This window comes from Mobula birostris, chromosome 17 (genome assembly GCF_030028105.1).
Source record: "Mobula birostris isolate sMobBir1 chromosome 17, sMobBir1.hap1, whole genome shotgun sequence".
Classification (NCBI taxonomy): Eukaryota; Metazoa; Chordata; class Chondrichthyes; order Myliobatiformes; family Myliobatidae; genus Mobula; species Mobula birostris.
This window is the reverse complement of record NC_092386.1, coordinates 41,536,851-41,550,564: the sequence shown is the minus strand read 5'-3', so window position 1 is coordinate 41,550,564 and position 13,714 is coordinate 41,536,851.

Below are 13,714 nucleotides of genomic sequence, written 5' to 3'. Positions count from 1 at the left end.
AAGATGTTATAATTGAGTCCTGCCGAAGGGTCTCAGCCCAAAATGTTGACTGTCCTCTTTTCCATAGATGCTGCCTGGCCTGCTGAGTTCCTCCAATATTTTGTGTGTGTTGATAAGATGCTATAATTGATAAGAGTGCAGATTGGATGGAAGGGATTTTGATAAATGTGAGGAACAAAGGAAAGTTATGAGGATTGGGAGTAAATCTAATAGAGAGAGCTGGCTTCACCATGAGGGGACAAACAGCCCAATTTTTAACTATCTATGATCCAATAAATAATTTCCTACAAAACATTCTAGAACATTTATCATTACCGACACTGTCATAACCAAAGATTTATATCAAGTACAAATTAAATCCCTCATTTATATTCCATGTAATAAAAATGGAGAAATCTGGAGCATAGGGATATGCTGCTTCAAGACCTAGCAATTGCCATTCGAGATATTGTGTTGCACAGCATGATCATACTCAGGAACTTTTGCTGGAGGGTCTTTCTTGTAACTGTTTTGTCTGCACAAACAGCAATTCCATTGGTAGTTTAGTTAAATAATTCTATCAGGGGAACACAATACTCTCAGCAAAACACCGAAAAATTTAACTAGGCTTGCTGAGCAGATCATAAAATGGCAATCATCATAGGGTACAACTCAGATATGTTTTAATCTATGGGACTAACATTGACATAAAAATATGATATTACCTTCTTTGTGGGGATTTCCTCTTACTTGGAAACAGCGCAACTTCCTGGCAACCAAAAAGTCAAACTCAAATTGACTCGTGAGACTTGTCTGAACTACAATCAATAGTCTGTATTTGTTTTTTTTTCTTTTCTGACTCTGCACACAGATAGTTGGACTCTAAGATGACATACTCACACAGTCTCTCCTTTCTTTATTTATCAACCAGTTCAAATCTGATACTGCTAATAGCCTCTCCCTTGAGTGATTTATTTTGTTATCAGTATTTCAAGCCCAGTTTCAGAAATACAATGAGGAAATGTCTTAACATTTTCTCAAGCCAAACAAAGCTCTTTTATGTAACTGATTCAGAGTATAGTACTTAATAATACCTTTTCCATTATAATATTTTTAGACATCTGATACATCTGGACAAATATTCAAGCGGATAATTAGATTGCTTTAGAAATGTGCCTGTTGCGGTTTCCTGGATCCCAGAGAAGGCAGCTCTTTATGAAACCCTTGGCTGCTGCCTCCACAAAAATCTGCTTTGTAAATCGGCCCACACTAAAGCATGTGGAAAGCATTTTTTGGCTGAAACTAGAAACTATTCATGTGGCTTTGGGATTGTGGAAACTTCAGCTGCCAACATCAATACAACTCTGTACTACAAACCAAAATGGTCGTTTAGACATATGTACTTTCATACTTGCAAATGCACTGAGGTCAAATATTTTTAATCATGCAATCTTTTTCTCTTTTAGTGCAGCATCAGGTTTCACAACTTTGTGCCCAGGAAATTAGGCTGTGGCACAATAAACACAAATCATTCAGAATGACAGAGCATATTAGGTTCAAAACCTATACAATGAATGTAATTGCTCTCCAAGGCTCTGGTTCAAGGTAACTGTTGATTTTGTTCAGTTGGTTTAAATCAGTGCTATAAGGTCTTAACATGAAAAGATCTTGCTTAAACAAACAGGTTAGGTCGCATTACATCTGTACCATTAGATCCCTCAGGTATAAATAAAGAACACAAGCTAACATTTAAAAGGATTGTGTTTGCATGACCATTGCGGGTAGTAATTACAAATGTCTACCTCTTTTGTCAGAGCTGGCATAACCTTTCCTTCTGGTAAAGTGATGACAGCTCCTGGCTGAACAAAAATAATGTTTCCATTCAGGATGAAATGCATCCAGCTTTCTGCAGATGTTTTCCAATTCTGATTGCAATTGTGGCAGCACATTATGATCAAAGGTCTGAGAAAAGTCCGAGTGTTTGGTTGGTAACCTTTGCAATTGGGGTTCGTGACCTGACCACTCAGACTAAATTAGGACCATATTAAGTAAAAAAAAACCTTTCATTTCAACTCTTTGGTGCATTTTATTAGTATAAACTACTGATGTTTTGTTTTCCATGTATGTTGATAGATTCAGAAAATATGATCCTGAAAGAACAGTGTAGCTCTGACATATGGTTGGTATCATTTTGGCCATATTTATTTGACTGCAATATTGAGGGCAAAGTCTGTGGTATGCTTTATATGCGTACACTATGTTGTTGGATCCTTTTTGTTTTATTACCCTAATTGAATGGTGCTGGATCTTACAAAGAACAAATGGTACTGGGTTACATGGCATCTTGGTCTGCATGGGCTAATTGGTCAGAAGGACGTGTTTATGTACTGTGTTACTTCATGACTCGAAGAGAAAGTAATAGATTAAACGACTAGTTAAAATGTGTCAAAAAGATTCTTACATGGTCAAGTGTGGATTTGTGAGAATGAATGTACCCCAGTGAGTCAATGTCTATATATTTCACACCCAGCAAGAATCAGTGTATAGAACTGTACCCCAGCAAGAATCAATTTCTGTAGAACTGCTCCTCCATTAGAGTTAATGTACTTGGTACTGTCCTCCAGAGAGAGCTGGTGTATATGCCTTTGGCTCCTACAATGTACAGTTGCATAGGATTATCTGGCTCCAATATCTTTGACCTGTTCTCTATGCTCAGCTGCACCCTAGTGATTCCAGGTCAGTAATACTCCCAGCAGAATGTAACAGACCTTTCTTTGTGAAAGTTCCTCAGACAATGCCAACACTGAAGAAGGAGTAATCGGTTCTCGCAAACGACCAGCTATCAAGTCCTGAGGATCTGTTCTACAAATTGTCTCATGGCATACAGTGGTGGAGATTGAAGTGAGAGACCAGAGGTGGACATTGGGTAAATCTATTCAAATTGAGTGTGTGTGCAGGTACTTAAATATTGGTGAGGTAATTTAGTGGGTGAAGGCATTGGGATTAGGAGCCATATTGTGGAAGTGAAACTCAGGTGTAGATCTTTGAAGGAAGGTTATTTCCAAAATAGGTAAGCATTAATTTCACTTAATAGCTGGGTAACTTAGAATGCTAGTGTTAATACTTTCCCAGAGACCTGAGTTGTATCAAGATTGTACAGCATTAGAAAAACATTCATGCAAAAAAGAAAAAAAAAGGATGAAATCACGAAATGCAGCATTATGTGTCAATATACTGAATAAAGGCAAGTTTTCATTGGCAAGTGAGTGAGGTGCGAATATCAATTTATACTTGACCCTAAGAGGTAGTTGTGGAATTCTTTGCCAGTGAGAGGCGATGAGGCAAAGAATAGCACATGGTTAACGAAGAGTTGGTTATATAGTATATTTGAAACAGAGCAAGATTCAAGATAGGACAGAAGAACTGCTTTAGGATTCCTGTAGCTAAGAGCCAACATGAACATGACTGATGAATGGTCTCCTTCTGCTGCACTAAATCCAGTGGGGAGCTTCTCACTGCTGAGAGTAGATGGAGGCATCCATTAGCTCTGGAGAACAGATATTGCGTTACTTGGCAAATTGAGAGAGCACTCTGAGAGGATGATGGGGCATTGTTCTGAATTCCAATATCAGGACCTACTGGAGGAGAACTCTGAGGTACACAGCATTGGAAAGGCAATCATGGAAGTTGGGAATAACAGAATGTGGAAGTACCTGGAATAATCTAACGTAAGTACATGTTCAACATGGCATTGTGGGCCGAAGGGCCTGTATTGTGCTGTAGGTTTTTCTATGTTTCCATATTTCTATGGCCATGAATGAACACTGGTGTTGTGCCTTTCAGCTTGCTTCATCACTGGCAGTGAAAATCCATCTTAATAAGATTTCCCTTCGTTTACACTGGGAAAATTTAATCGTAATCCATGCCAAGTTAATTCTGGTGTAAGATGCCAGATCATATTCCTTTCAACTAGACTTGTAAGATTGAAGATTGGGTCAAAAAATGGAAGTTTCTAAAACTAATTTCTCTTTATTTGGTGTCTAATTTTGAAGTGCTTATGACCTTTTATGTGGTTTCACCTGATCTTTATACTTATATTTTATACTTATTATGATACAGAAGGCTTTTCAGCCCAGTGAGTCTATGTTATCTCCCAGCAGATTAGTCCCACCAATCTAATTCCCGTTTTTGTTTCACTTTCTTATAACCCTGGGAACTTATATTGTCTCACGTACCTATCAATTCCCTTTAAATTCTTTTGCCTCTTACTGATGCAAAGGGGTAATTTATAGTTATCAGTTAACCAACCCAGCACATCTCAGGAGTGTGGCAGGAAACCAAAGCCTTCAGCAGAAACATACCTGGCCACAGGGAGAATGTACAAATTCCATTCAGACAGCATCTGATGTTGGATTCAAACACCCGCTCTTGGAACTATGAAGTTGTAAGGGGGTTTCGACTTTTATGTTACTGCGGAGGCTAATTAAAATGGCGTCTTTGTTATGTTAATCTGGGGAATGCGGCTTTGCTGTGTTAAACGTTGAGAAAGTTTGCGCTAGCAGCTTGTTTTGGTTTAGAGTATGACAAGAAATATGTTATTAACCAATTGGGATAGTTGTTACGTTTTTGGCTTATTTGAACATACTGTATGCGCGGGGTTTTGGGACAGAAGGTGGGAGAGAGAGACAGAGGATGGACCAGGTGCTGTGATGTCCGCTAACGGGGTCGGACCCCGAGGAGGGCATTCAGCGAGGAGAGGAGACAGAGACGGACTTGTGTGGAGCGCCTGGTCGACCACCGTTGGTGGTCCCAGGCGGCCGGTCGAGGTGGTCTGAGGGGGTCGCAGGGTGAAGAAGAAGGTCCTTGAGCTCCAATTGTTTTGTGCACGAAGAGATTGAACTTTGATAAGCGTGGCGCTTGTTATTTTCCTTTTATATTTTATTCTCTCTTAATTATATAGTTCCAGTAATATCTATAAACTATAAATCATCTAATTGCATCTGGTGTATTGTCTGTTATTTGGGGCGGGGTGGGGTACCTCACACAGCATCTACACAAACTATTACCCAGATTGGTGGGACCGAGGCTGTTTCCTTAGACGACAGCGAGCCGAGCGATCCTGAGGGTGGCCGGCGGGGCAACATTGTGTGGGCTTTGTCCGGGATTGAGTCTGCTGGTATGCTGTGTGGGTGTCCTGTTTAAATCTGTAATGTGTGTCTCTGTGGGTTATTTGTTGGTGATTGCTGTATGCGTTGTGGGTGAGGTCTTTGGACGAGTTGGAGGTGGCACTCGGGGCTGTCCATGCGGTTGGGAGAGAGAGGAAAAAGTGGTCTGATTTGGAGGTAGGGTCTGCGAATAAATGTTCTAGCTCTGGCAGGCTCTGCCTGGCACTTGGGATAGTGTCCACCCCAAGAGGGGCAGAGGCGTGTGAGATGTGGGCAGAGCGGATCTCTCAGTTGTTAGTTGAGTGGCAGTGCTCGGCTGAGGGAGAGCGACAGGGATTGGTTGAAAGTTTGAATAGGCGGGCTGGTGATGGTGTTAGAGTTGTCAGGTTCACTTACACCGTAGTGACAGCTGTCAGTTATTTGAAAAAGGGGGGAAAGTTTTCAGTGTGTCTTCTCTGGCTAGGAGGGCAGCTAAATTGCTTGTAGTGCCAGGGGGATCATTTCAGGGGATCAGCCCCTCCTTCAGTTGTTCAGCTGATCAGAGAGGGATCGAGAAACTTAGTGGAGGTCCAGTGGGGGGAACGGCTTGGGGTCTCTGGGGAAGCACGTTCCCAGCAATGTACCGATAAACTTCCAAAAGGAAAAGACCCTATTCCTGAAGGCTTAGAGGGGCCACACCCCAGGGTGTCACTACGGATAGAGGGAAGTGATGCTAAAGCTATCCTCGACCCCGGGGCACAGGTCAAGTTGTTGTACAGTTCGTTTTACAACCGGTGTCTGTAACATTTATCCTTGACAACCGCAAGGGCACCGGAGACTTTGGGTACTAGTGGCAGTAGTTATCCAGAAGACAATGATTGGTTAGTGACCCTGGAGTTTATGGGGGCACCCAGCGTGTCCAGTTGCTTCTGAGGACGTGTGTAGGAGCCTTGAGCCGGTACTGAATTTAAGCGAGACCCAGCAGTGGTACGGCCTGGGGAAAGTAGCTGAGGGTGAGACCCTCTTAGTAGACGCTCCGAACTACCACGAGGGAGGGGAGTTGACTGCTGAAGACACCTCAGTGAGAGAGAGGTCACGGCAACTGAACCCTGGCACCGTGGAAGATGAAGGCAGCGTGGGTGTGGATTATGTGACGTGGTTTAATGTGCTGCATCTGAGGGGTGGATGTTGCCAGATCCTGAGGCTGTTGAGCTGAAGATGGCCGTTACTAGTTCCCTAGGATTCTTCCGATCCGAAAAGCTGCCCAAGGGCATATCCGGAGCCCCTGCATCCTTCCCGCGGGGCATGAGGAAGACCATGGGGGAAGTGAAGGTGTGTGGAGTTTTGACGTATGTGGATGACCGCCTAGAGCTTGGATTCGCCTGGGGGGACTATGAGGCGAGGCGAGTGTCTGAGCCCGGGCGACCGAAGCGAAGTGTCAAATGTGGAGGAGTTTTTGGTCGGATGAGTTTGGTGCAATGTGAGAAAAATGACCCGACATACCAGTTGAACTTCCTGGTGTTGGGACAGACGGTGGTGGACCGAGGGATGGAAACCTAGGTCGTCAATCTGAATGAGACACAGGGAAGCGAGGGGATTTGCACCACACTGCGGTCATGTACTGATGAATTAACCCAGCGAGAAGAAACAATGACCCACCTTTGAAGGGATCAGCAGAAACTCAAGACGTCCATTCAGAACAGATTGGAAGACTTACAAGTTGTGGAAGATCAAGGAAGTGTTCTGACTAAGGTCAACAGAAAACCGAGAGCCCAGGGAGGGGAGTTTGACTACACTCCCGAGGGGGTGAAGAAATGGAGGACAGATCTCGGAAAAGGGAGGCGGACGCTTGAAAGGAACCTGAAGGTGACTATCGCGAGTTTAAATGAAGTGGAAAGACTGAAAGTTGACCTGGAAGACGTCCTCAGGGAGAAACAACCGGAGGCTGAACATCCTTTACCTGCTGCTTTTCAGGTCAGGGTGGAAGAAGCTGGTGGGGTAACAGCGTCCCAGATTGAGATGGCTGGGAACCCTGAGTCAGAACTGCTGAGGCTGTGGCGAGAGTTGAAGGAGTCCCCGAAGAAGCTGATGTCTCGACTGCAGGCGGCTAAAGGGGTAGCCCCGGCTAAATGTTTCAGTTTGGAGAAACTCAAACAGCAGCTACCGATCGAAGGAATGAGGAAGGATACGGATTCGAAGGATGATGTGCTGCACATGTGGTACATGTTGCCTTTCGCTAACTTCCCCGTGATTGAGGAAGAGACCTTTGGCCCTTCTCCCACTGAGTCAGGTGTAGTGGGGAGGGCTAGCTGTGGGCAGTCTGAGTTGCAGCAGGATCAGGAAGGAGGAGAGGCGGGACCCCGGGCACGGGACAGGGGGCTCCGAGCTGTAGTGGTGGCCTGAGTGAGAGAGGAGTTGGCAAGCAGGCCCGAGGTATCCCTAGTAGTGTCTGAGCCTTTTGGGTTTAGGTGGGGGGGTACGGAGGTCTCAGAGGGTTAAGAAGCTCCCAGATAGGTTGGCTATGTAGCGCCCGTGGGACGAGAGTAAGGTCCACTGTTTGGGGAGCACTGTCACTGTGTGTATCTGTGTATGAGTGTGTTGTGTGTCTGCAGGACTGGTTGGCGAGTTATTTAGAAGTCATGAGGACATGACTTTATTTGGTGGGGGGAGAGTGTAAGGGGGTTTCGACTTTTATGTTACTGCGCAGGCTAATTAAAATGGCGTCTTTGTTATGTTAATCTGGAGAATGCGGCTTTGTTGTGTTAAACGCTGAGAAAGTTTGCGCTAGCAGCTTGTTGTGGTTTAGAGTGTGATAAGAAATATGTTATTAACCAATTGGGATAGTTGTTACGTTTTTGGTTTATTTGAAGATACTGTATGCGCGGGGTTTTGGGGCAGAAGGCGAGAGAGAGAGAGACAGAGGATGGACGAGGTGCTGTGATGTCCGCTAACAGGGTCGGACCCCGAGGAGGGCTTCGGCGAGGAGAGGAGACGGAGGCGGACTCGTGTAGAGCGTCTGGTCGACCACTGTTGGTGGTCCCAGGCGGCCGGTCGAGGTGGTCCGAGGGGTCGCAGGGTGAAGAAGAAGGCCCTTGAGCTCCAACTGTTTTGTGCACGAAGAGATTGAACTTTGATAAGTGTAGCGCCTTTTATTTTCCTTTTATATTTTATTCTCTCTTAATTATATAGTTCCAGTAATATCTATAAACTGTAAGTCATTTAATTGCATCTGGTGTATTGTCTGTTATTTGGGCGGGGTGGGGTACCTCACACAGCATCTACACAAACTAATTACCCAGTTTGGTGGGGCCGAGGGCTGTTTCCCTAGACGACAGCGAGCCGAGCGCCCCTGAGGGTGGCCGGGGGGGCTACAAAGTAAAAGCACTAACTGCTGCCCATTGTGTCATATCGGCCTATATCAAGTGTGGTTAAAGTGTCATGGCTATGGTGAACATGTCCCATCCCAAACCAGCTGAAAATGCCTCCCATAGCCAATTAAATCTTACAGAAGAAGCCTAGTCAAATCTTTCAAGGAATTATTTTTAATTATTTATTGTGTTTACTTAATTTTTGATACCTTTATAGGCTGCGTCACAGGAGACTGGTGGGAGTGGTCACATGAGGCCGAGCTGGTCTAGGATCCTTTCCAGCTCCCCAGATGGACACCAGGGGGAAGGAAATGCGTTGTCTAGTTCAGGAGGAGGTGAGAGCAGTAGTGGAGGACACGAGAACCTGCAAGGCGGTGGGAATGAAGCGACAGGGAGCTTGGACAAGATGGGAGAGTGCAGTTGAGGGGAAAGTGACCTGGGCTGATCTTTGGAAAGTCGAACCACATCGCATCCAATTTCTCATCCAGGCAGTGTACTATGTGCTTCCAAGCCCATCAAACCTGCACACATGGGGCAAGGCAGAGTCATCTGCGTGCCCACTGTGCTCCAAGCGAGGAACCCTGGAGCACATCCTCAGCGGCTGTGCAAGGGCACTTGGTGAGGGATGGTAATGGTGGAGGCATGATCAGGTCCTGAAGTCCATCACTGAAGCCATCAGTGAAAGAGTTGAGTGGGCGAAGCGGTCCCGACCCTCCAAGCAGACCATTGCCTTTGTCAGAGCTGGGGAGCAGCCAATACCTGCCAAAAGAACATCTGCAGGCATTCTGACCTCTGCAAGAGACTGGCAGCTGTTGGTGGACCTCAAAGGGCAGCTGAAGTTCCCCAACCATATCGCAGCCACCACCCTGCGACCAGACATTGTCCTAGTGTCTGAGTCAACTAAGCAAGTGGTGCTGCTGGAGCTGACAGTCCCATGGGAAGATAGCTTGGAAGAGGCCTTTGAAAGGAAGCTCTCCAAGTACGCAGGATTGGTCAGCAACTGTCAGCAGGCTGGATGGAGAGTGAGGTGTCTCCCAGTGGAGGTTGGTTGTAGGGGATTCGCAGCCCATTCTTTAGCCAGATCCTCCAGTAATTTGGGCATTGAGGGAGAGAGGAAGAGGAGAGCCATCCGTAGTACCACCGATGCGGCAGAGAGGGCCTCAAGATGGCTGTGGCTCAAAAGAGGGGAGCCATGGAGTCATAAGTAGCTAGCCATCTGGACACAAGCTGGGGTCTGATCAGCCCCGGCTGGGTCACCTGGAGGAGTTTGTATGATGTTGAAAGACCTGAAACACCCGATGATTCCAGGAACATCACTGAAGATGTGTCCAGAAGCATCAGCAGGTGTATGTACACAGTTATTCCTCCAAATCTGAGTATTTAGAAAAATAACTACTACAAATTCCACAAAGTGGTGTTGGATCTGCCTACTTGACAAAACTGTCCAGAGGGTTTCTTTACCGAGGGTAGAAATTTACTTCATTTCTGGGAAGCGCACAAGTTTATAAGCAACTATGGGAAAATAGAGGAAAAGTTGTGTTATTCAGCCTGAACTTCATGTCTGCTGTGAACTACATACACTCTCACTGACATCAGAATCAGAATCCGGTTTAATATCACCGGCATATGTTGTGAAATTTGTTGTGTTTGCAGTTGCAGTACATTGCAATATATAATAATTGAAAAAAAATTGTGATGGCCATTCCATGTAAATAAACAGTGCAAAAATAAATATAAAAAGGCCATGTGATAGTGTTCATGGGTTCAACACCCAATCAGAATTTGGATGGCAGAGGAGAGGAAGCTGTTCCTGAGTAGCTTAGTGTGTGCCTTCAGGCTTCTGTACCTCCTTCCAGATGGTAGCAATGAGAACAAGGCATGTCCTGGGTGATGGGGAGGGGGGGATCCTTAATGATGGACGGCACCATTTTGAGGTACTACTTCTTAAAGTTGTCATGGATACTACAGAGGCTAATGCCTTTGATGGAACTAACTAAGTTTACGTTTTTGTAGCGTATTTGGATCCTGCGTAGTAGCCACCCCAACCCCCCTCATACCAGACAGTGATGCAACTAGTTAGAATGCTCTCCATAGTACAATTTGCAAGAAATCACTGTTGTGCCTTCTTTGTAGCTGTATCAATATATTTGGCTCAGGCTAGATCCTCAGAGATGTTGACACCCGGGAACTTGAAATTACTCACTTCTTCCACTTCTGATCCCTCTATGAGGACTGGTGTGTGTTCCCTCATCTTACCATTTCTGAAATCCGCTATCATTTCTTTGTTCATATGCAATTATACAAACTTATTTTCTCACTGGAATGGGCTTATTTACTGAAACAAACTGACACTAGTTGATAAGCTACTCAATGGTGATGTGGTCTTGTGCAAAAAAATGTTTTTGCAGATTTGGGCATAAACATGCTCTATCCCAGCACAGATGAAAGTACTTTTGATAGTCAACCAAACCCCGCACAAAATGCCGGAGGAACAGCAGGTCAGACAGCACTTATGGAGAGAGATAAACATTCAATGCCTTGCAGAATTAGGCCATCAACTCTAGAAATCTGTTGTAATGTTAAAGTTTGTGATATTTGACTTATTTGTGAATTTCCCAAGTACTGGGGCAGAAAACTCTTTCCTATTGAACTACATTTCTAGGAAAGTCAGAGCTATAATTTAATCTTCAAAATATTACTGAATATAGAGAGTAAAATATCTATTGATGACCATTTTTATAACAGAATATTTGCAATATTACTTTAGAGTCACCAGACTTCCATTAATATTTGATATACACATACATACATATACATACACATACACACACTAACCTTCAGCAGCCCCATACATCTCATTGAGGCCTTGCTCCTGCTTCCGTTTCATGGGATGAAGTGGTCTTCAAAGTGCTGAGGCCTCAGAACATAGAAGCTGAAAATCTTTCCCCAGACCACTCTGATAACTTATTAACAGTTTATTTTAGTCAGACTTTCAACTGTTTCTAGAAGTTTTGATATCCCAGAAGTTCTAAATACATTTGAAATAGATTTACATAATTTAAAATACATAAGAATATTTAAAACACATTTATCTTAATTAAAACATTCATATAAATTGAACATAAGTACTTACTTATCTTTTCTATTCGTGTTTGATGACCGCGAAACAAATGAATGGGCCTACCCTAGATACACCCAGAGGTTGGCATAAAATTGAGAGGCTAAGAAGAAGAAGATGTGTCCTAATGAAGGGTCTCCGCCGGAAACATCGACTGTTTATTTTTTTCTACAGATGCTGCCTGATAGAAACATAGAAACATAGAAAATAGGTGCAGGAGTAGGCCATCTGGCCCTTCGAGCCTGCATTGCCATTCAGTATGATCATGGCTGATCATCCAACACAGAACCCAGTACCAGCCTTCCCTCCATACCCCTGATCCGTTTAACCACAAGGGCCATATCTAACTCCCTCTTAAATATAGCCAATGAACTGACCTCAACTGTTTCCTGTGGCAGAGAATTCCACAGATTCACCACTCTCTGTGTGAAGTTGTTTTTCCTATTCTCGGTCCTAAAAGGCTTCCCCTTTATCCTCAAACTGTGACCCTTCGTTCTGGACTTCCCCAACATCGGGAACAATCTTCCTGCATCTAGCCTGTCCAATCCCTTTAGGATCTTATACGTTTCAGTAAGATCCCCCCTCAATCCTCTAAATTCCAACGCGTATAAGCCTAGTTCATCCAGTCTTTCATCATATGAAAGTCCTGCCATCCCAGGAATCAATCTGGTGAACCTTCTTTGTACTCCCTCTATGGCAAGGATGTCTTTCCTCCGATTAGGGGACCAAAACTGCACACAATACTCCAGATATGGTCACACCAAGGCCTTGTACAACTGCAGTAGTACCTCCCTGCTCCTGTACTCGAATCCTCTTGCTATAAATGCCAGCATACCATTCGCCTTTTACACCACCTGCTGTACCTGCATGCCCACCTTCAATGACTGGTGTGTAATGAAATCCAGGTCTCGTTGCACCTCCCCTTTTCCTAATCAGCCACCATTCAGATAATAATCTGTTTTCCTGTTTTTGCCACCAAAGTGGATAACCTCATATTTATCCACATTAAATTACATCTGCCATGAATTTGCCCACTCACCTAACCTATCCAAGTCACCCTGCATCCTCTTAGCATCCTCCTCACAGCTAACACTGCCGCCCAGCTTCGTGTCATCCGCAAACTTGGAGATGCTGCATTTAATTCCCTTATTCAAGTCATTAATACATATTGTAAACAACTGCGGTCCCAGCACTGAGCCTTGCGGTACCCCAGTAGTCACCGCCTGCCATTCTGAAAAGGTCCCGTTTATTCCCACTCTTTGCTTCCTGTCTGCCAACCAATTCTCTATCCACATCAATACCTTACCCCCAATACCGTGTGCTTTAAGTTTGCACACTAATCTCCTGTGTGGGACCTTGTCAAAAGCCTTTTGAAAATCCAAATATACCACATCCACTGGTTCTCGCCTATCCACTCTACTAATTACATCCTCAAAAAATTCTATGAGATTCATCAGACATGATTTTCCTTTCACAAATCCATGCTGACTTTGTCCGATCATTTCACCGCTTTCCAAATGTGCTGTTATCACATCTTTGATAACTGACTCCAGCAGTTTCCCCACCACTGACGTTAGGCTAACCGGTCTATAATTCCTCGGTTTCTCTCTCCCTCCTTTTTTAAAAAGTGGGGTTATATTAGCCACCCTCCAATCCTCAGGAACTAGTCCAGAATCTAACGAGTTTTGAAAAATTATCACTAATGCATCCACTATTTCTTTGGCTACTTCCTTAAGCACTCTGGGATGCAGACCATCTGGCCCTGGGGATTTATCTGCCTTTAATCCCTTCAATTTACCACTTCCCTACTAACATGTATTTCCCTCAGTTCCTCCATCTCACTGGACTCTCTGTCCCCTACTATTTCCGGAAGATTATTTATGTCCTCCTTAGTGAAGCCAGAACCAAAGTAATTATTCAATTGGTCTGCCATATCCTTGCTCCCCATAATCAATTCACCTGTTTCTGTTTGTAGGGGACCTACATTTGTCTTAACCAATCTTTTTCTTTTCACAAATCTATAAAAGCTTTTACAGTCATTTTTTATGTTCCCTGCCAGTTTTCTCTCATAATCTTTTTTCCCCTTCCTAATTAAGCCCTTTGTC